Source organism: Henckelia pumila, chromosome 1 (assembly GCF_033568475.1).
Source record: "Henckelia pumila isolate YLH828 chromosome 1, ASM3356847v2, whole genome shotgun sequence".
NCBI lineage: Eukaryota > Viridiplantae > Streptophyta > Magnoliopsida > Lamiales > Gesneriaceae > Henckelia > Henckelia pumila.
In genome coordinates this window covers 178,124,366-178,144,769 of record NC_133120.1, presented here as the reverse complement: position 1 = coordinate 178,144,769, position 20,404 = coordinate 178,124,366, and positions in this window count along the sequence as shown.

Below are 20,404 nucleotides of genomic sequence, written 5' to 3'. Positions count from 1 at the left end.
AAGGTCTCTATATAGAACCGGTCTGTCTTGAATTTGAATGTCTGTTTCCTGAATTAAAGGAAACTCGATTCTTTTCGGGTATATTGCTTGAGAAACTTTTCCAAAGATCTCTGGAATTTCAATGAACTCATTTCTAAGAAATAATTCAGAATGATGAGTATTAGAAAGAGCATATGAAATTTGATATGTAATAGAATATGGTCTATTACCTTCCTTCATTAGTCTTTTTTCCTTGAAGTTTTGATGCAACGTCAAGGCTCGACTAAAGTCCCTGTCAACTAAATTGTAGGCTATTCTTGGATAAATAAATCCTACAATTTTTTTTGCACAAAGATTTCCTGAGATAGTACCCAGTAAAGCATCTTGAATATTCCCCATTATTTTATCACATACTACGATATCTATGGGTGAATCAATTTCTTCCTTAAAAGTTGCCTTAATCATTATTTGGATTGCTCCAATATGAATCCAAGACATCGTCCTTGCTACCTCAATTTTCAGCTTTTATAATTCCTCTCTTATTTCTTCAAAAGGAATTAACTGCATCTCTATTTGATTACTTGTTAACTCCATAGGGATTGCCATTTCCCTTCTGGATACTTTGTAAATCAAATGATGTCTTCTTTGTCTAAGCCCTAGGTTGCCTAAGACTCTTTCTACTTGTCCTGCCACAAATCCTTGATACTTCTGTAACGTTGGATTTTTTCTCATAATCCTTTGGACCATATTATGAGATATAGTGGTTTGACTAAAGAACCCAGCCAAACTCTCATTTGTTTCATGTCGAAACACTTCTTTTTTATTCTGATTCTGATTCTGATTCATCATCAGATTCTTCTTGGCTAAACAATATCTCTTCTTCGTATATGCTTTCATCTGATGGGATATCCTCAAATTGATATACTTGGACTAGATATTTAAAGAAGACCGCATCATCTATATCCGGCGTTGCTTCAAAGAGTTTAACTCCTTTTTTCTCGTTTTCTGGACAGTTACTAGCTCCACATGTCCAGCAGTTGCAATCTTTGAAACTTTCATGTGCTCTTGTATGAGTTATTCTGAAAGTTCTTCTAGATGGTGTTCTTCCCTTGCTTTGTGATGCGTTTGTTGCTGGGGATGTTCTTGTAGCTCCACTTCTTTTTCCTGATCTATAAGATCGAGCCTTTTGTTTGGACCAAAAAGTTCTTGGTTTCCAAGAACTTCTTCGTCTTTTATTATAGGGATTGTTTCTGAATTTCTTCCTTTTAAATCCCTGTGTTCTATTTCTAATGATTATTGGAAGATCATTTTGTAACACCCGGTATTTTAAATACGTAAATCCGCATGCATAATTAGGATATTTAATTATTTAAATTTTAGATTTATGGGTTAAATAATTATGTGAATTATTTGTGCATGATTTAATTTATTTTTAAGCATTTAACCCATAATTAGTGATTTTTATGATTTATAGTATTTAATTGTTTTTGATCGCGTAGACGGGACCATGGACGGACGAGATGACAACTTTCTATTCAAATTATTTTATGAGTCTTTTTAGAGTCCAAAAATATTATTTTGAGTTTTATTTCCTCAAAATTCTTAGTATTTAATTTTATATAATTTTAGGATTCCATTTTTATTCAAATTTAGCCATTTTAATGACTTTTAATTATTTTTAAAATTCCCTTAATTTGTAATTTCGGGATTTTTATATTTTTAAATTGAGTTATCAGATTTTAACTTTTATTTGAAAGATTAAGTTGTATATTTTTATATTTAAAACCTTTTTTCTATATTTAATTAACCTATATTTTAATTAAAACAAAAAAAAAAAAAAACCAAACCTAATCTACCCAAACCCCACGTTAATTTCCCATCAGCCGCCTCCCTCCCTACTATCCACTCTCCTCCATCACCCTCTTCATCGTTTCCAGCAGCCTCCAAGGCTCCATAGCCGAGTTTGTTCGAAACTTCGAGTTGTTCGTCGTCCCGTCGTCCCGGAAACGTCCTACGTCCGTCGATCTATCGATTTCTTCAGTGCAAGGCATGTGTAATTCTTTCTCAACACCATATAAGCTATTTAATGCACTGATGTCAAATATTTTTGATGTAACTCACGTTGGTTTTGTTTAGTTCTTGGTTAGAACATGGTAAACTCATGATTTTTGCCTTGTTTCATGCATAATCACACGTTTTATGTCATGGGATTGGATCGGTCTGCTGGTTCAAGAGCCAAGGAGTGTGTGGGGGTCCTAGGAGTCGAGCCATGACCATGGTCAAGGCTGGAGCAGGGCTGGAAACCGAATTGCATCAGTTCTGGGGCCATGGATTCGCAGGTTAGGGTTTCGGGGAAGGGAGCTTCGTTCTCCTTCCTCAGACCACGGCTTAGGGTAAGGTTGGTTGGGTTAGAACCCCTTGATGGTTTCTAAGTTTTTGGAAGAGGTTTCATGGTCTTTAGTGGTCGGAGCATCGAGAACGAAGGGAAGTTCCGCAGCTGCTCGCGTCTGTGCACTAGCTGCAGATGGGCTGGGTTGCAAAGCTTTGTTCTCACTCCATAGTCGATGGATTGGGATGATTCTTGGCTTGATGGAAAGGTCTGGATGTGGGCTAGGTCCTAGGGGTGGCCCTCCGGCCGGTGGGTGGCCGGAGCGGGATGGCCGCCGGGCTTTCTTGCTGCTGCCCGCAGCAGAAGCGAGCAGGGCAAGGGGGGGTACGGGTTTGGGGCTGGGGTGGTCTGGGCCGGGTCTGAGGGGCTTGGGTCGGGTCAGTAGGTTAGGGGGTCGGGTTAAGTTGGTCCGGGTCCGGGTTTGGTGGGCCGGGCTCGAGTCTTTTTATTTTTAAAGTATTTTATGAATTAATTGTTTTTTGGGCCAATTAATTAGAAATAAAATTATTTGGACTCCCAAATAATTTTATTTGGGCTTTTAAAATTTTAATTAAGTTAGTCCATTAATTTTATGGGCTTTTGAGCCCATAAAAGTTATTGGGCCAGTCTTTGGGCTTGTGTGCCCATTGGGCCAAAATGGGTTGTTAATGGGCTTGAATTATTTAATTGGGCTTAGAATAATTTTATTGGGCTTAAGTATGTTAATGGGCCAGTCTCTGTGTTAATGGGCCAGATTTAAGTAAATGGGCTTGAGAGTTTAGGGCCAGCAGTCCAGTACAACCCATGAGAAATTTGCATGTGTCCTGATTATATATTTAATTATTTTTATGCATTGAAGTTATTTTAATATTTATATGTTAGTAAGAAATTTAATTAAATATATATGAAGGACACACATTTTATTTAAGTACATGCATTCATGAAATAATTTTATGCATAATTAAATGTTTAAGGTTGAGCAATAATAAAATATTTTATGTTGGAAGTTGAAGTAGTGTGACAATTTAAGGGGGATTCGTCCCCATATGTGAACTATTGAAGGGCAGTTTACTGCCAATTTAAGAGGTGATTCGTCACCGCCACGTACGTTGGTTTCCATGCTGATCAGTATTTAATGTATGATTTAAGGTTACACTACGGATACAACCATGCGATGTTAGAAATTTAACTGCTCAACAATATTTATGTATTATGTTATTTAAGTTAATTTAAGTTATGTTTATGTCATGATATTTTTAAGCATGCTCATTCATGTATATGTTATGTATTAGTATCAAAGTGATTTAAATTATTTTAAACCCTTGTTATGTTAGCATGTTGGGCCTCTAGGCTCACTACACTTATATGGTGCAGGTGAGTACGTAGAGGAGGATGTAGCTCCTACCGGCGGCGAGGACATATGAGCGGACATGCAGTGACCCCGTGACCGTGGTAGATGTCTGAGTCACATGGCATGTTTTTGATTATGTCAGCACGTTACACATTTTATATTATTTTTCAGTGGTTGTGGTTTTGAATATTTTATTTGAATATTTTCAGTGCATGCAAACCTTGATCATTTTACTTATGCAGTATTTTTAATTAAATGTTTGACTCAGATATTTATTTTATTTAAAGGATGCAATTTTTGTTTAAGTTATTTATTTTAGTCATTTATTTAAGTTATTTATTTATTTATTTATTTTAAATCTTTTTATTTTGTGCGTATATGTATGGGCATATATGTACATATTTTATTTAATAAGTATATAAAAAAAAATTTCCGCATATTTATTTATTAATTATAGAGTTAGGGTCGTTTCAGTTGGTATCAGAGCACGGTCCTTGGAGGGGTCATTACTGCTATGCGAGCTCAGAAATCCACGCTACCGGTCTGTAAGTTTTAAGTGTTTATAGTATGATTTATTTTTTTAAGGATTTAAGTTAGCATTAATTTTAAACCACTTGGTTATGCATGATGATTTACGTAAAGAAACATGTGGTGGATTACATTACCCAGTTCGAGAGAGGGTGTCACTTCGTGCCTCTTTTGCTTAGTGCACCAGACAAGTTGAGACAGTTTGTGGATTGCGGGCTGACATCAAGCATGACGTTCGCATGTTGGATGTCACTACTTACGAGGCGGCAGTTAGCAGAGCATTGCGTTTTGAGGAAGGGAGACGAGAGATGCAGAGGTAACAGCAAGGCAAGAGGCAGCTCCAGCCAGGAGCTTATCGACCATCTTCGCAGCCTTCTGCGAAGAAGCAGTTTACTGGGCCGTCTAAGGGCCCGAATCAGCAGGGACAGCAGCAGAGGCCTTAGGGGCGCCAGCCGCAGCAGCAGCAGAGGGGCGGGGCCCCTAAGACAGGAGTAGTTCCCTTGTGCCCATAGTGTCAGAGGCCTCACTCAGGTCAGTGTTTGATCGGTTCCAACGTTTGCTACCACTGCAAGGAGCTAGGGAATGGGGCATACAACTGCTCAAGGAAGAAGAACACCACTGGGCGGGTGTTTGTCATGCAGGCTGAGGAGGCAGACCCAGATATCTCCTTGATCATCGGGAGAATTCTAGTTGGAGGCAACTCCACGTTTGCATTGCTAGATTCAGGGGCTACGCATTCGTTTATCTCCCTGGAGTTTATCAGGCGGGTAGGCATCACACCTGAGATTATTGACAGTGGGTATGATGTTACTATGCCGTCAGGGCAGATTATTTCTACCTCGAAGGTTATTCGAGGACTGGAGTTGGAGCTGCAGGGACATTCCATTCGAGCAGATGTGGTGGTTTTGCCATTGAGTGGATTCGATTTGAATTTGGGTATGGACTGGTTGACAGTCAATGGAGCTTCGATTGATTTTCGTCGGAGATCAGTGTCAGTGAGACCTACAGTAGGCGACCCGTTCACTTTTCATGCATCTCAGAGCAGTGATATTCCTCAGGTGATATCTCTTATTCAGGCAAAGAAGTTGTTGAGACGGGGTTGCCAGGGGTTTCTAGCGAGTATCGTCACGACTTCAGCGCCATCTAGCAGATCATTATCAGAGATAGAGGTGGTTCGTGATTTTTCGGATGTCTTTCCGGAGGATGTTGCAGGAATTCCACCAGTGAGAGATGTGGAGTTCAGCATCGACTTGGTGCCAGACATCGTGCCTATCTCTAAGGCACCGTACAGACTTGCTCCTACCGAGATGAAAGAGTTGAAGGAGCAGATTCAGGAGCTATTAGAGAAAGGCTTTGTTCGTCCTAGCTTTTCTCCATGGGAAGCTCCGGTGTTATTTGTGAAGAAGAAGGATGGCAGTATGAGATTGTGCATCGATTACCGAGAGCTCAACAGGGTCACAGTGAAGAACAAGTATCCACTGCCGAGGATAGAGAATTTATTTGACCAGTTGCAGGGAGCTTCAGTGTTCTCCAAGATTGACCTGCAATCTGGTTATCATCAGTTGTGTGTTAGAGATGCAGATGTGTCCAAGACTGCTTTCAGGACACGATATGGGCATTACGAGTTCTTAGTGATTTCATTTGGGATGACCAATGCTCCAGCGATTTTCATGGATCTCATGAACCGAGTCTTTCAGCCGTATCTAGATCAGTTCATCATAGTCTTCATTGATGATATCTTGATCTATTCTAGGAGCATTGAGGAGCATAGACAGCATCTTCAGACAGCCTTGCAGACTTTGATGGAGCATCGTTTGTATGCCAAGTTCAGCAAGTGCGAGTTTTGGCTCGAGCAGGTGGCATTTCTTGGCCACATTATTTCGAGAGATGGGATTGCAGTTGATCAGTCGAAGGTTGAGGCAGTGCAGAATTGGGGTATTCCGAAAAATGCTTCGGAGATTCGCAGTTTCTTGGGTTTGGCAGGATATTATAGGAAGTTCATCAAGGGTTTTTCCTCTATTGCAGTACCCTTGACTTCCTTAACCAAGAAGAATGCGAAGTTTATCTGGAGTTCAGACTTTCAGAGGAGCTTCGATCAGCTGAAGGAAGCACTCACTACTGCACCGGTGTTAGCAGTGACAGTACCACACGAGGAGTTAGTGGTGTACACCGATGCGTCTAAGCTGGGTTTAGGCGCAGTACTTATGCAGTGTGGCAAGGTTATTGCGTATGCGTCGAGGCAGCTGAAGGTTCATGAGCAGAATTACCCGACGCATGACTTGGAGTTAGCAGCAGTGGTTTTCGCTTTGAAAATCTGGAGGCACTATCTGTATGGCGAGAAGTGCAAGATTTTCACAGACCACAAGAGTCTCAAGTACTTCTTCACACAGAAGGAGTTGAACATGAGACAACACCGATGGTTGGAGTTGGTGAAGGATTATGACTGTGACATTAGCTACCATCCGGGTAAAGCTAATGTAGTAGCAGATACTTTGAGTCGAAAGTCGTCAGTGGTCTCATATTTGACCGTACAGTTACCACTGCAGAGCGAGATTCAGAGATTTGACTTAGAGTGTTATCCGAGTGGTCGCGCACCGAGCTTGTCAGTGTTGACGGTGCAGTCAGTTCTGCGAGATCGGATCAGGGATGGACAGTCTACTGATGAGGAGTTGCAGCGATGGAGACAGAGAGATGAGGCTAGGGGTAACCTCTTGTATACAGTAGTGGATGGTATCGTTCAGTACCGTGGTAGGATGTGGGTACCGAACGTCGATCAGTTGAGAGCTGAGATTTTAGCAGAGGCTCACACATCTCCGTACTCCATTCACCCCGGAAGTACGAAGATGTACAAAGATTTGCAGCTATTGTATTGGTGGCCCGGGATGAAGAGTGACATCGGGAGAGTGATGTCAGAGTGCTTGACTTGTCAGCAAGTCAAGGCAGAGCATCAGCGTCCAGCAGGACTTCTTAGACCTCTTCCTATTCCGGAATGGAAATGGGAGAATATTACGATGGACTTTGTGGTTGGCTTACCGAGGAGTGCCAGAGGTTGCACAGCGATTTGGGTGATTGTGGATAGACTCACCAAGTCAGCTCATTTCTTACCGGTGAGGACTACCTACTCATTGACACAGTATGCAGAGCTTTACATTAAGGAGATTGTTAGACTGCATGGCATACTAGTGTCGATTGTGTCAGACAGAGATCCGAGATTCACATCTGCATTTTGGAAGAGTCTGCACACAGCATTGGGGACTAGGCTTTTGTTCAACACAGCATTCCATCCCCAGATAGATGGTCAGTCTGAGAGGGTGATCCAGGTTCTCGAGGATCTTCTGAGAGCTTGTGTCATTGATTTTCGGGGCTCTTGGGAGACTAGACTGCCATTAGTGGAGTTTACCTATAACAACAGTTTTCAGTCGTCTATAGGTATGGCTCCTTATGCAGCATTGTATGGGAGGAGATGCAGATCTCCTGTGCATTGGGATGAGGTTGGTGAGCGAATTTTACTGGGTCCTGAGATTGTGCAGCAGACAGCTGACACTGTGACTCAGATTCGAGATCGGATGAGGACTGCTCAGAGTCGGCAGAAGAGTTATGCAGATGCCAGACGACGAGATTTGGAGTTCGCTGTAGGTGATCACGTATTCCTGAAGGTGTCACCTATGAAGGGAGTAGTGCGTTTTGGCCGGAGAGGCAAGCTTAATCCGAGGTATATAGGGCCATTCGAGATCTTGGAGAGAGTTGGCACCTTGGCCTACCGTTTAGCTCTACCACCAGGGCTAGCGGCAGTGCACAACGTTTTTCATGTATCCATGCTTCGGAGATATGTCTCTAACCCGTCGCATGTGTTGGATTTCGAGCCCTTGCAGTTGCCACCAGATCTAGTTTATGAGGAGAGACCAGTGCGGATCTTGGCTAGGGAGGAGCGGAGGCTTAGGACGCGGGTCATACCGATGGTCAGAGTCCAGTGGCTGAATCACTCAGAGGAGGAAGCTACTTGGGAGACCGAGGCAGATATGAGGACTCGCTACCCGGAGTTGTTCGGGTAAGTACTTTAAATTTCGAGGATGAAATTCAATTTAAGGGGGGGGGGGGGGGGGGGGGGAATTGTAACACCCGGTATTTTAAATACGTAAATCCGCATGCATAATTAGGATATTTAATTATTTAAATTTTAGATTTATGGGTTAAATAATTATGTGAATTATTTGTGCATGATTTAATTTATTTTTAAGCATTTAACCCATAATTAGTGATTTTTATGATTTATAGTATTTAATTGTTTTTTATCGCGTAGACGGGACCGTGGACGGACGAGATGACAACTTTCTATTCAAATTATTTTATGAGTCTTTTTAGAGCCCAAAAAAATTATTTTGAGTTTTATTTCCTCAAAATTCTTAGTATTTAATTTTATATAATTTTAGGAGTCCATTTTTATTCAAATTTAGCCATTTTAATGACTTTTAATTATTTTTAAAATTCCTTTAATTTGTAATTTCGGGATTTTTATATTTTTAAATTGAGTTATCAGATTTTAACTTTTATTTGAAAGATTAAGTTGTATATTTTTATATTTAAAACCTTTTTTCTATATTTAATTAACCTATATTTTAATTAAAACAAAAAAAAAAAACCAAACCTAATCTACCCAAACCCCACGTTAATTTCCCATCAGCCGCCTCCCTCCCTACTATCCACTCTCCTCCATCACCCTCTTCATCGTTTCCAGCAGCCTCCAAGGCTCCATAGCCGAGTTTGTTCGAAACTTCGAGTTGTTTGTCGTCCCGTCGTCCCGGAAACGTCCTACGTCCGTCGATCTATCGATTTCTTCGGTGCAAGGCATGTGTAATTCTTTCTCAACACCATATAAGCTATTTAATGCACTGATGTCAGATATTTTTGATGTAACTCAAGTTGGTTTTGTTTAGTTCTTGGTTAGAACATGGTAAACTCATGATTTTTGCCTTGTTTCATGCATAATCACACGTTTTATGTCATGGGATTGGATCGCTCTGCTGGTTCAAGAGCCAAGGAGTGTGTGGGGGTCCTAGGAGTCGAGCCATGACCATGGTCAAGGCTGGAGCAGGGCTGGAAACTGAACTGCATCAGTTCTGGGGCCATGGGTTCGCAGGTTAGGGTTTCGAGGAAAGGAGCTTCGTTCTCCTTCCTCAGACCACGGCTTAGGGTAAGGTTGGTTGGGTTAGAACCCCCTTGATGTTTTCTAAGTTTTTGGAAGAGGTTTCATGGTCTTTAGTGGTCGGAGCATCGAGAACAAAGGGAAGTTCAGCAGCTGCTCGCGTCTGTGCGCTAGCTGCAGATGGGCTGGGTTGCAGAGCTTCGTTCTCACTCCATAGTCGATGGATTGGGCTGATTCTTGGCTTGATGGAAAGGTCTGGATGTGGGCTAGGTCCTAGGGGTGGCCCTCCGGCCGGTGGGTGGCCGGAGCGGGATGGCCGTGGGCTTTCTTGCTGCTGCCCGCAGTAGAAGCGAGCAGGGCAAAGGGGGGTACGGGTTTGGGGCTGGGGTGGTCTGGGCCGGGTCTGAGGGGCTTGGGTCGGGTCAATAGGTTAGGGGGTCGGGTTAAGTTGGTCCGGGTTTGGGTTTGGTGGGCCGGGCTCGAGTCTTTTTATTTTTAAAGTATTTTATGAATTAATTGGTTTTTGGGCCAATTAATTAGAAATAAAATTATTTGGACTCCGAAATAATTTTATTTGGGCTTTTAAAATTTTAATTAAGTTAGTCCATTAATTTTATGGGCTTTTGAGCCCATAAAAGTTATTGGGCCAGTCTTTGGGCTTGTGGGCCCATTGGGCCAGAATGGGTTGTTAATGTGCTTGAATTATTTAATTGGGCTTAGAATAATTTTATTGGGCTTAAGTATGTTAATGGGCCAGTCTCTGTGTTAATGGGCCAGATTAAAGTAAATGGGCTTGAGAGTTTAGGGCCAGCAGTCCAGTACAACCCAAGAGAAATTTGCATGTGTCCTGATTATATATTTAATTATTTTTATGCATTGAAGTTATTTTAATATTTATATGTTAGTAAGAAATTAAATTAAATATATATGAAGGACACATTTTATTTAAGTACATGCATTCATGAAATAATTTTATGCATAATTAAATGTTTAAGGTTGAGCAATAATAAAATATTTTATGTTGGAAGTTGAAGTAGTGTGACAATTTAAGGGGGATTCCTCCCCATATGTGAACTATTGAAGGGCAGTTTACTGCCAATTTAAGTGGTGATTCGTCACCGCCACGTACGTTGGTTTTCACGCTGATCAGTATTTAATGTATGATTTAAGGTTACACTACGGATACAACCATGCGATGTTTGAAATTTAACTGCTCAACAATATTTATGTATTATGTTATTTAAGTTAATTTAAGTTATGTTTATGTCATGATATTTTTAAGCATGCTCATTCATGTATATGTTATGTATTAGTATCAAAGTGATTTAAATTATTTTAAACCCTTGTTATGTTAGCATGTTGGGCCTCTAGGCTCACTACACTTATATGGTGCAGGTGAGTACGTAGAGGAGGATGTAGCTCCTACCGGCGGCGAGGACATATGAGCGGACATGCAGTGACCCCGTGACCGTGGTAGATGTCTGAGTCACATGGCATGTTTTTGATTATGTCAGCACGTTACACATTTTATATTATTTTTCAGTGGTTGTGGTTTTGAATATTTTATTTGAATATTTTATTTGAATATTTTCAGTGCATGCAAACCTTGATCATTTTACTTATGCAGTATTTTTAATTAAATGTTTGACTCAGATATTTATTTTATTTAAAGGATGCAATTTTTGTTTAAGTTATTTATTTTAGTCATTTATTTAAGTTATTTATTTATTTATTTATTTTAAATCTTTTTATTTTGTGCGTATATGTATGGGCATATATGTACATATTTTATTTAATAAGTACATAAAAAAAAATTCCGCATATTTATTTATTAATTATAGAGTTAGGGTCGTTTCACATTTTCTCTACAACATAAAGATGTACGTTTATCTATACCCATTATTTTCATATAGTTCTTCTGTAACGCTGCCATGTGACACCATTCTGCCAATTTTTCTTTCAAAAAGGAGGCGCGTCTTGCCAATGTATCAAGATTACATTGAACATATTCTTTAATCAGTATTTCTGTAACGCCCCAAAATTATCTTAATGGACTTTATTTGAGATAATCAGAGATTTTAGAAGTCGAGGGCCGATTCGATTTTGATCAGGGACTAAAATGCAATTTTTAGAATTTTCAGGGACTAAAACGCAATTTTGAGAATTGATAGATATTTATAAGGGATTGTATTATTTCTTTCACTTCATCCCCTCCACCATCTCGCCTCCCTCCATTAAAGAACCGCCCAAACCTTCCAAGCTTTGGGATTTCGGTTTTCGGACGATCCGTCCGTTAGAAATTATTTCCTTAAGGCAGATTAGCGATCACGGCTGCGAGAGCTTCGTTCTATCGTAAGTTTTTCTACGATCAGATACATTCTTGTTTTTGGATGTTGTTAGAATCGATTGAGATTTGAGTATGTTGTTCTTGGCGGAGTTCTGGTCGTTTATTATCTGTCAGTTTTGAAATAGAGCGACGTTCGGATTTGTTTTGATTTTCTTAGTGATTTTCGAAATCTTTGAAATTGAGATGTGTTGGGATTGGATTGGAAATGATATGTACTGATTGAAATGAGTTTATTGGATTGATATCTTGCTGTCTGCGTTTCCGGTTTGATCAGTTTATAGCCGTTATGCCGTCAGTTTGAATTTTGGAATCATTTCGATGTTTTGATCATATCGAGTTTGATTGAGCTTTTGGATGTCGATATTGATCCTATTGACTTCTTATGATAGATTGAATTGAAGTCAGCAGAGTTGCGAAGTAGCAGCTTTGGTCAGTTGGAAGATTGAAGTCGGTACAGTATCGATTTTCTTATTTATCGATTGAAGAAGTTGATTGAGTTTTGAAAGAGTTTGATTGGTTATTGACTATTATCCTTGTTATTGATTTCAGATTGAAGTACCTTCGAAGCGAATAAGGTAAAAGACGACTTAGAATTGAATGGAACGATTAACTCGAATTAGACTTTATTCGAGTGTTCCGAAAAAATCACATACTTGCTTGATTGAATGTTTATTTGAATGCATGAGATTATATATGAATTTATATTGACGAAATCATGTTTGAATGATTATTTGAATTGATGAATGAAAGCATGATTGAATGCTTATATGAACTGATGATTGAAATGATATTAGAATGCATGAGATGACATATGCATTCATATTGAGCCTTGATTCATTTCAATTTGATTAGACGATCTAGAGATTGTAGTTGAGTGACCTGGTTGGAGATTTTATACCTTATCAAATAAACTCTCTATAATGCTCTGGAGTCTAGAGGATTAAAATATGCCTCGTCCACCTCGAAAGGGGAGTTCGGTGTGATTGTTGGATATTTTAGCCTCGGGATCCCAAACCGAAGAAAGAAAGAAAGAATAATTCCATTTGATTATGTGAGTCTGATAATCCAGAAGTTTTAAAGACATGCATATCATTTTAATTCAGTACTTGGATTAATTACTTGAATTCTATCTTGATGTGATAGATATATGGAAGTTGATACATGTCATGACTTGATATGTTTACGTGATTTATATCTGAAGTTGATATATGACTTGGATTGATGCATGTATTTATTTATATGTTTAATTGATATGCATGATAGTATCTTTTACTGGGAATTATATTCTCACCGGATTATCCGACTGTTGTCTTTGTTTGTATGTGTACTTGACAACAGGTGGGGCAGGACCGAGTCAGAGGCAGCATGACTAGGTGGTTGGGAGAATAGAAGTGAGGCCCTTGGTTTTAGGAGTTGAACTAAATTCAAACTCTTTTGTATTTTGTGGTATTGTAATCGAGTATTGAAGCATGTTCTAATAGTTGGTTGAATGTATGACTTTAGAACTACCTGGTATTGTTATTGCATGTTGAATGAATTTATACATGTTGTTGTTGTATGTTTGGAAGAGTTGAGGATTGATTTTGAAGAAGAAAAACCAACTTTTTCTGGGCAGAGTGTCTCGCTCGATCGGCAGACTTTCACCGATCGAGCGAGCACCCCTTTCAGCGAGGCAGAGGTTTTGACATTTTGTTCCCGCTCGATCGGTAAGATTTTACCGATCGAGCGGGGGGTCCTGAATTTTGGGCAGTGTTTTGGTTTGTTTTGGCCCGCTCGATCGGTAAGATTTTACCGATCGAGCGAGAACCCATTTAAAAAAAAATAATTTTGGATTGCCTTAATCCTTTTAGTTAGATTGTGTTGATCAATTGCCTTATCTTAAAGAATAGAAGATAGAATCGAGGCCTCACATTAAGTTGTATCAGAGCGATAAGATCTTGGACTGAATTTAGAAGTGAGCGGGGTAGATTGAGTCCGCTTGAACTTAATTTCTCGCATGTGATTGATTAGTTCTATGATTGAAGAATATGCGAGCATGCTTTATGATTGAGAATTATTTGAATTACTTGGATATGTGATTTAAATTTTAAAGCATGAATTAATTGAGATACGAACTGTTTTGGGTTACTGGTTGCATTGAATACTCTTGAGATCGAATGAGTATGTCGAGCTGAGGTTGTTGGACACCAGATAGATGTAATTGAGATGTTGTGTCCTAATCCTCTTGAATTAGATTTTATATTTGGAAAGTTTGAATAGGATTCAACTAGTAGCAAACCTGATTGTACAGATTTGTTTTGTGACTGAACTGATGGAAGCATTAATGATGAGATTTCTGTCAATTAACCCTTCAACTCTGAAGAGTTCTGAGAATGAGTTTGGGTGTGAAAGCTAATTAGAAGAGATCAATCAGTTGTTTAATTCTTTTAAACTACAGCGATGAACGACGGATTCAGTTAGTTGGTTACCAACTGCAAGGCTTTAGTACTTGCTCGAGGATTCACAGACTCTAACTGCTCTTGACGATGATGAAGAAGGTAACTGTTCGATTCTAGTCTTTCGACTCTTTTGCGGTTAGATATTGATGCAACTTTTTCTTCTTATTGAGAAGTTAGATTAATACTTCCTCTACTTTTGAGTATCTGAATTAGTTGCGGTGAGTTTAGTTCGAATTTCTGAACTTTGTTTCGATGAGAGTTGATTGTACTGAACAGTACTATGCTTCGGTTATCAGATTTTGATTATATTATCGATGTAGTGTATTAACCGAGTACAGGGCAACCAAAGTTGATTTCATATTGTTGCCAGATTCGGATCCGAGATGATAGACGAGTGGATTTTTTTTCCTCCGATAAGAATGCCTGAGTTAAGAATTCCTTTCTTATTAATTGTCGATTACCGTTTGTTACAAAAAGGTGCGGAGGAATGTTTGAGGTATGCAGATGATGTCTTCAATTAGCCGTGTTGGTTGATTTAACAGAGTTGTTGAGTTTGCTGATGTTGTTCTAGTTGAGATTCCAGATTTACCTCCGAGTCGAGAGAATGAGTCCAACATTAATTTTTTGATCAGACATCATCGACGGATAATCTGTAGGGAAGAGGTTTTAGAGATTGAATTCGGAATGAGGTACGACCGATTTGAATTTTAATCGTACAGATTGAATTGGAATTGCTTCTGCAATGTTTATGAGTCCTTTGAACCGAATCTTTCAGAGATTTATAGATGAGTTCTTGAGCATTCTTATCGATGAATCTTTTATCCTTCGAAGATCCGTATTGATCTTTCAGATTCTTTAAGAATTGTTCGAAGATTTGCATGTCGATCAATTATGTTATTCTTTTGACGTCTGAATCTCGTGAGACCGAGTGGTATTTTCCTCGATCTTTTCTCTGGGAAGATGAAATTTTATTGAATACCTCAAGACTAGAGCTGTTATGAATTGATTTGGATCGACGTCCTTATTTAAATTTGAAGATTCATGAATTTAGCGAGTTCTACCGCGAATCCTTTGAAGAATTCTTATTGTTGAGAAGACGATTACTCAGCAGATTATGTTCTTCTGTTTAGTTTGTATCTTTGGGACCAGTTCTTATTGAATTGAAGGAGAGATTGAATAGAACCTCAGTATTATTGATTTGTTCGGTATTGATGACCTTTCGGTGCTTTGCACTTCTTTTTATTGAGAGTTCAGACTTATGTCTATTCAGAATAACTTCGTATTATCTTGAGCATCGGAGAAGTTTAAGACGCTCGAGATGCAATATTAGTTTTCGATTTGAGTCTCACAGAGATCTTATTGCTCAGAAGATTTAGCATCATTTTATTTGCTTGGAAGATTTCAGTAATCTATTCTGATCTTGGAAGATAGAAGTGCTTATTGTCGCAGTCCGAACTGATTATGAATTGGGAAAGAGAGTTATAGAGGACGATTAATCTGACTGTGAATTTTATTGTTATCCGGAGAACTGATGGTAACAGCTACAATGGTAAGCTGTATGATCTGATCTTATTTTTTTTTTATCTATTTCAGTTGTCTTCTTTGACAGATGATTGCTGCACTTTTGTTAGAGTCTGGATAAGATGGAACGTTTATCTTGACTCCTTCATTCGACTTCGAATCAAAGTTGATTGAGAAGATTGAGAACGTTTTGGAATCTGATTCGACCTTTCAGAATCCGATGAAGATAGAGCAGATCTGAGTATAATCTGAGTTTCAGTTTTTTTTATTGATGCCTTATTAGCGAATAACATTTGTTGTGCCAGATGTTTCGGTTTGAGACAGAGTATCAGAAGATTGACACTTTGAAGTTTATTCAAAGTTCTTCCAGATGATCGGAAGATGTTTGATGAATTGAGGAATCAGATCGAATAGAGGATGATGAAGCATGAAGTTCGAAGTATGAATTCTGATGTGTTTGAACTGTCAGCAGTCAGAGAAAGAACAATCCAAATTTCTGTTGTACAGTCTATTCTGATTCAATATGGAATTGGGATCACAATTCGATGATTTTCGTAGCAAGGCTACTTTGTGAGTCCGAGATGAGATGTTATCTGAGTATCGTTGAACGAGTGATGAAATTCCCCATTAAGAATTCTCGATTCTAAGAATTCTTGATTTATTCTGTAGAATTTCAGTTGTTACAAAATAGTATGAACGTACTCTCAAAGCTTTACAGTTGATGTATTGGAATGTAACCGGAATTGGTTGATGTGCCAATGGTTATTGAACGACTGAAGTTGTTCGGAATGAACTTCTAGATTGGTCCCGATTGTCAGAACGAGTTCGACACTGATTGGGGATCCGAATTTTTATCTTCAGGAAGATTGTGAAGTGAACTTTCTCAGAATAGTTTCCAGATTGAGGTTTGGCCAGTTTGAACTTTTGACAGGCCGTTGGATTTGACGAATACTCCTGTATGGTTGAAGAATTTTCTGTTGACCGAATCTTTCAGAAGTATCAGTTGAAATTAGGAATTCTTATTGATGAATTTCTTGCTTCTGGTCGTACAGAGCTTTCGAGAATCTTTTCAGAATGGTACGCCGATCAGTTGTATACTAATCTCGATGTTTGAAATTCTGATTGGACCGAATGAATTTCTTGGATCTTTGATCTAATGATGGAATTTCTGATTATCCGTTCTTCTGTATTCGGAGTTTCAGTACTGATGATCTTGCAGTACTTGGTTTTCTTCTTATTGAGAATTCCGATTTGAATCTTTTTAACAGAAGGAGCGAATGCAGCAACTGATGTTTAGAACCGAAGAATTTGTTCTTATTTTATCTACTGTATGATTTTGATTGACCGATAGATAGGATCCGTTACAGTTTTCTGTGCAGAATGATTTTGATGAAGAACAGAGAATTGATATCTTGTCAGATGTTGTCAGATGTCATGAATTGCCGAAGTCTGTCAGTTTAGACTGAGATCCTTGATGCATTGTCCTTTCGGCATAGACTTTGAAGAGAATTTTGTTGTCGATTTCAACTACTTTTGATTCGATACCCTCAGAACGACGGACAACCAGATCAGATGAGTCGAACTTTAGAAGAATTGCTTTGAGTAGTAGTGCTCGACTTAGCACTAGTTGACGGAATTCTTGAGGTTTGTAGAAATTTCGTGCAACGACAGAGTTTGACGAGTTATTGGAGGCACATTATAGAAGTTGTGCGAGAGTAGACGTTGATCGAATTAAATTTTGAGATTAATTCCCTTTGTCTCTTGGTTTAGAACGTTAGATGATTCGAATTGTGACTAAGCTTAGAGGGATTTCTGACGAAGATGAGTCGACTCTTGATAGATGGACAGAGTGTTGATGAAGTAATCGACTAGAGTTTCTGACTTCTCTGATTGATTGAGATGTCGAACTAATTGAGACGAACGATTCAGAGTAAGATTGGAAGTAAACTCTGGATTTAGTTCCGAGATGTAAATTCTTATTGCAGTCCTTTGATTCTAGCCTCGACCTTGTGATAGAATCGTGTTTGATTTCGAGGACGAAATCGATTCTTAGAGGGGGAGAATTGTAACGTCCCGAAATTATCTTAATGGACTTTATTTGAGATAATCAGAGATTTTAGAAGTCGAGGGCCGATTCGATTTTGATCAGGGACTAAAATGCAATTTTCAGAATATTTAGGGACTAAAATGCAATTTTGAGAATTGATAGATATTTATAAGGGATTGTCTTATTTCTTTCACTTCATCCCATCCACCATCTCGCCTCCCTCCATTAAAGAACCGCCCAAACCTTCCAAGCTTTGGGATTTCGGTTTTCGGACGATCCGTCCGTTAGAAATTATTTCTGAAGGCAGATTAGCGATCACGGCTGCGAGAGCTTCGTTCTATCGTAAGTTTTTCTACGATCAGATACATTCTAGTTTTTGTATGTTGTTAGAATCGATTGAGATTTGAGTATGTTGTTCTTGGCGGAGTTCTGGTCGTTTATTATCTGTCAGTTTTGAAATAGAGCGACGTTCGGATTTGTTTTGATTTTCTGAGTGATTTTCAAAATCTTTGAAATTGAGATGTGCTGGGATTGGATTGGAAATGATATGTACTGATTGAAATGAGTTTATTGGATTGATATCTTGCTGTCTGCGTTTCCGGTTTGATTGAGCTTTTGGATGTCGATATTGATCCTATTGACTTCTTATGATAGATTGAATTGAAGTCAGCAGAGTTGCGAGGTAGCAGCTTTGGTCAGTTGGAAGATTGAAGTCGGTACAGTATCGATTTTCTTATTTATCGATTGAAGAAGTTGATTGAGTTTTGAAAGAGTTTGATTGGTTATTGACTATTATCCTTGTTATTGATTTCAGATTGAAGTACCTTCGAAGCGAATAAGGTAAAAGACGACTTAGAATTGAATGGAACGATTAACTCGAATTAGACTTTATTCGAGTGTTCCGAAGAAATCACATACTTGCTTGATTGAATGTTTATTTGAATGCATGAGATTATGTATGCATTTATATTGACGAAATCATGTTTGAATGATTATTTGAATTGATGAATGAAAGCATGATTGAATGCTTATATGAACTGATGATTGAAATGATATTAGAATGCATGAGATGACATATGCATTTATATTGAGCCTTGATTCATTTCAATTTGATTAGACGATCTAGAGATTGTAGTTGAGTGACCTAGTTGGAGATTTTATACCTTGTCAAATAAATTCTCTATAATTCTATGGAGTCTAGAGGATTAAAATATGCCTCGTCCACCTCGAGAGGGGATTTCGATGTGATTGTTGGATATTTTAACCTCGGGATCCCAAACCAAAGAAAGAAAGAAAGAAGAATTCCATTTGATTATCTGAGTCTGATAATCCAGAAGTTTTAAAGACATTCATATCATTTTAATTCAGTACTTGTATTAATTACTTGAATTCTATCTTGATGTGATAGATATATGGAAGTTGATACATGCCATGACTTGATATGTTTACATGATTTATATCTGAAGTTGATATATGACTTGGATTGATGCATGTATTTATTTATATGTTTAATTGATATGCATGATACTCTCTTTTACTTGGAATTATATTCTCACCGGATTATCCGGCTGTTGTCTTGTTTGTATGTGTACTTGGCAACAGGTGGGGCAGGACCGAGTCAGAGGCAGCATGGCTAGGTGGTTGAGAGAATAGAAGTGAGGCCCTTGGTTTTAGGAGTTGAACTAAATTCAAACTCTTTTGTATTTTGTGGTATTGTAATCGAGTATTGAAGAATGTTCTAATAGTTGGTTGAATGTATGACTTTAGAACTACCTGGTATTGCTATTGCATGTTGAATGAATTTATACTTGTTGTTGTTGTATGTTTGAAAGAGTTGAAGATTGATTTTGAAGAAGAAAAACCAACTTTTTTTGGGCAGAGTGTCTCGCTCTATCGGCAGACTTTCACCGATCGAGCGAGCACCCCTTTCAGCGAGACAGAGGTTTTGACATTTTGTTCCCGCTCGATCGGTAAGATTTTACCGATCGAGCGGGGGGTCCTGAATTTTGGGCAGTGTTTTGGTTTGTTTTGGCCCGCTCGATCGGTAAGATTTTACCGATCGAGCGAGCACCCCTTTAAAAAAAAAATATTTTGGATTGCCTTAATCCTTTTAGTTAGATTGTGTTGATCAATTGCCTTATCTTAAAGAATAGAAGATAGAATCGAGGCCTCACATTAAGTGGTATCAGAGCGATAAGATCTTGGACTGAATTTAGAGGTGAGCGGGGTAGATTGAGTCCGCTTGAACTTAATTTCTCGCATGTGATTGATTAATTCTATGATTAAAGAATATGCGAGCATGCGTTATGATTGAGAATTATTTGAATTACTTGGATATGTGATTTACATTTTAAAGCATGAATTAATTGAGATACGAACTGTTTCGGGTTACTGGTTGCATTGAATACTCTTGAGATCGAATGAGTATGTCGAGCTGAGGTTGTTGGACACCAGATATATGTAATTGAGATGTTGTGTCCTAATCCTCTTGAATCAGATTTTATATTCGGAAAGTTTGAATAGGATTCAACTAGTAGCAAACCCGATTGTACAGATTTGTTTTGTGACTGAACTGATGGAAGCATTACTGATGAGATTTCAGTCTATTAACCCTTCAACTCTGAAGAGTTCTGAGAATGAGTTTGGGTGTGAAAGCTGATTAGAAGAGATCGATCAGTTGTT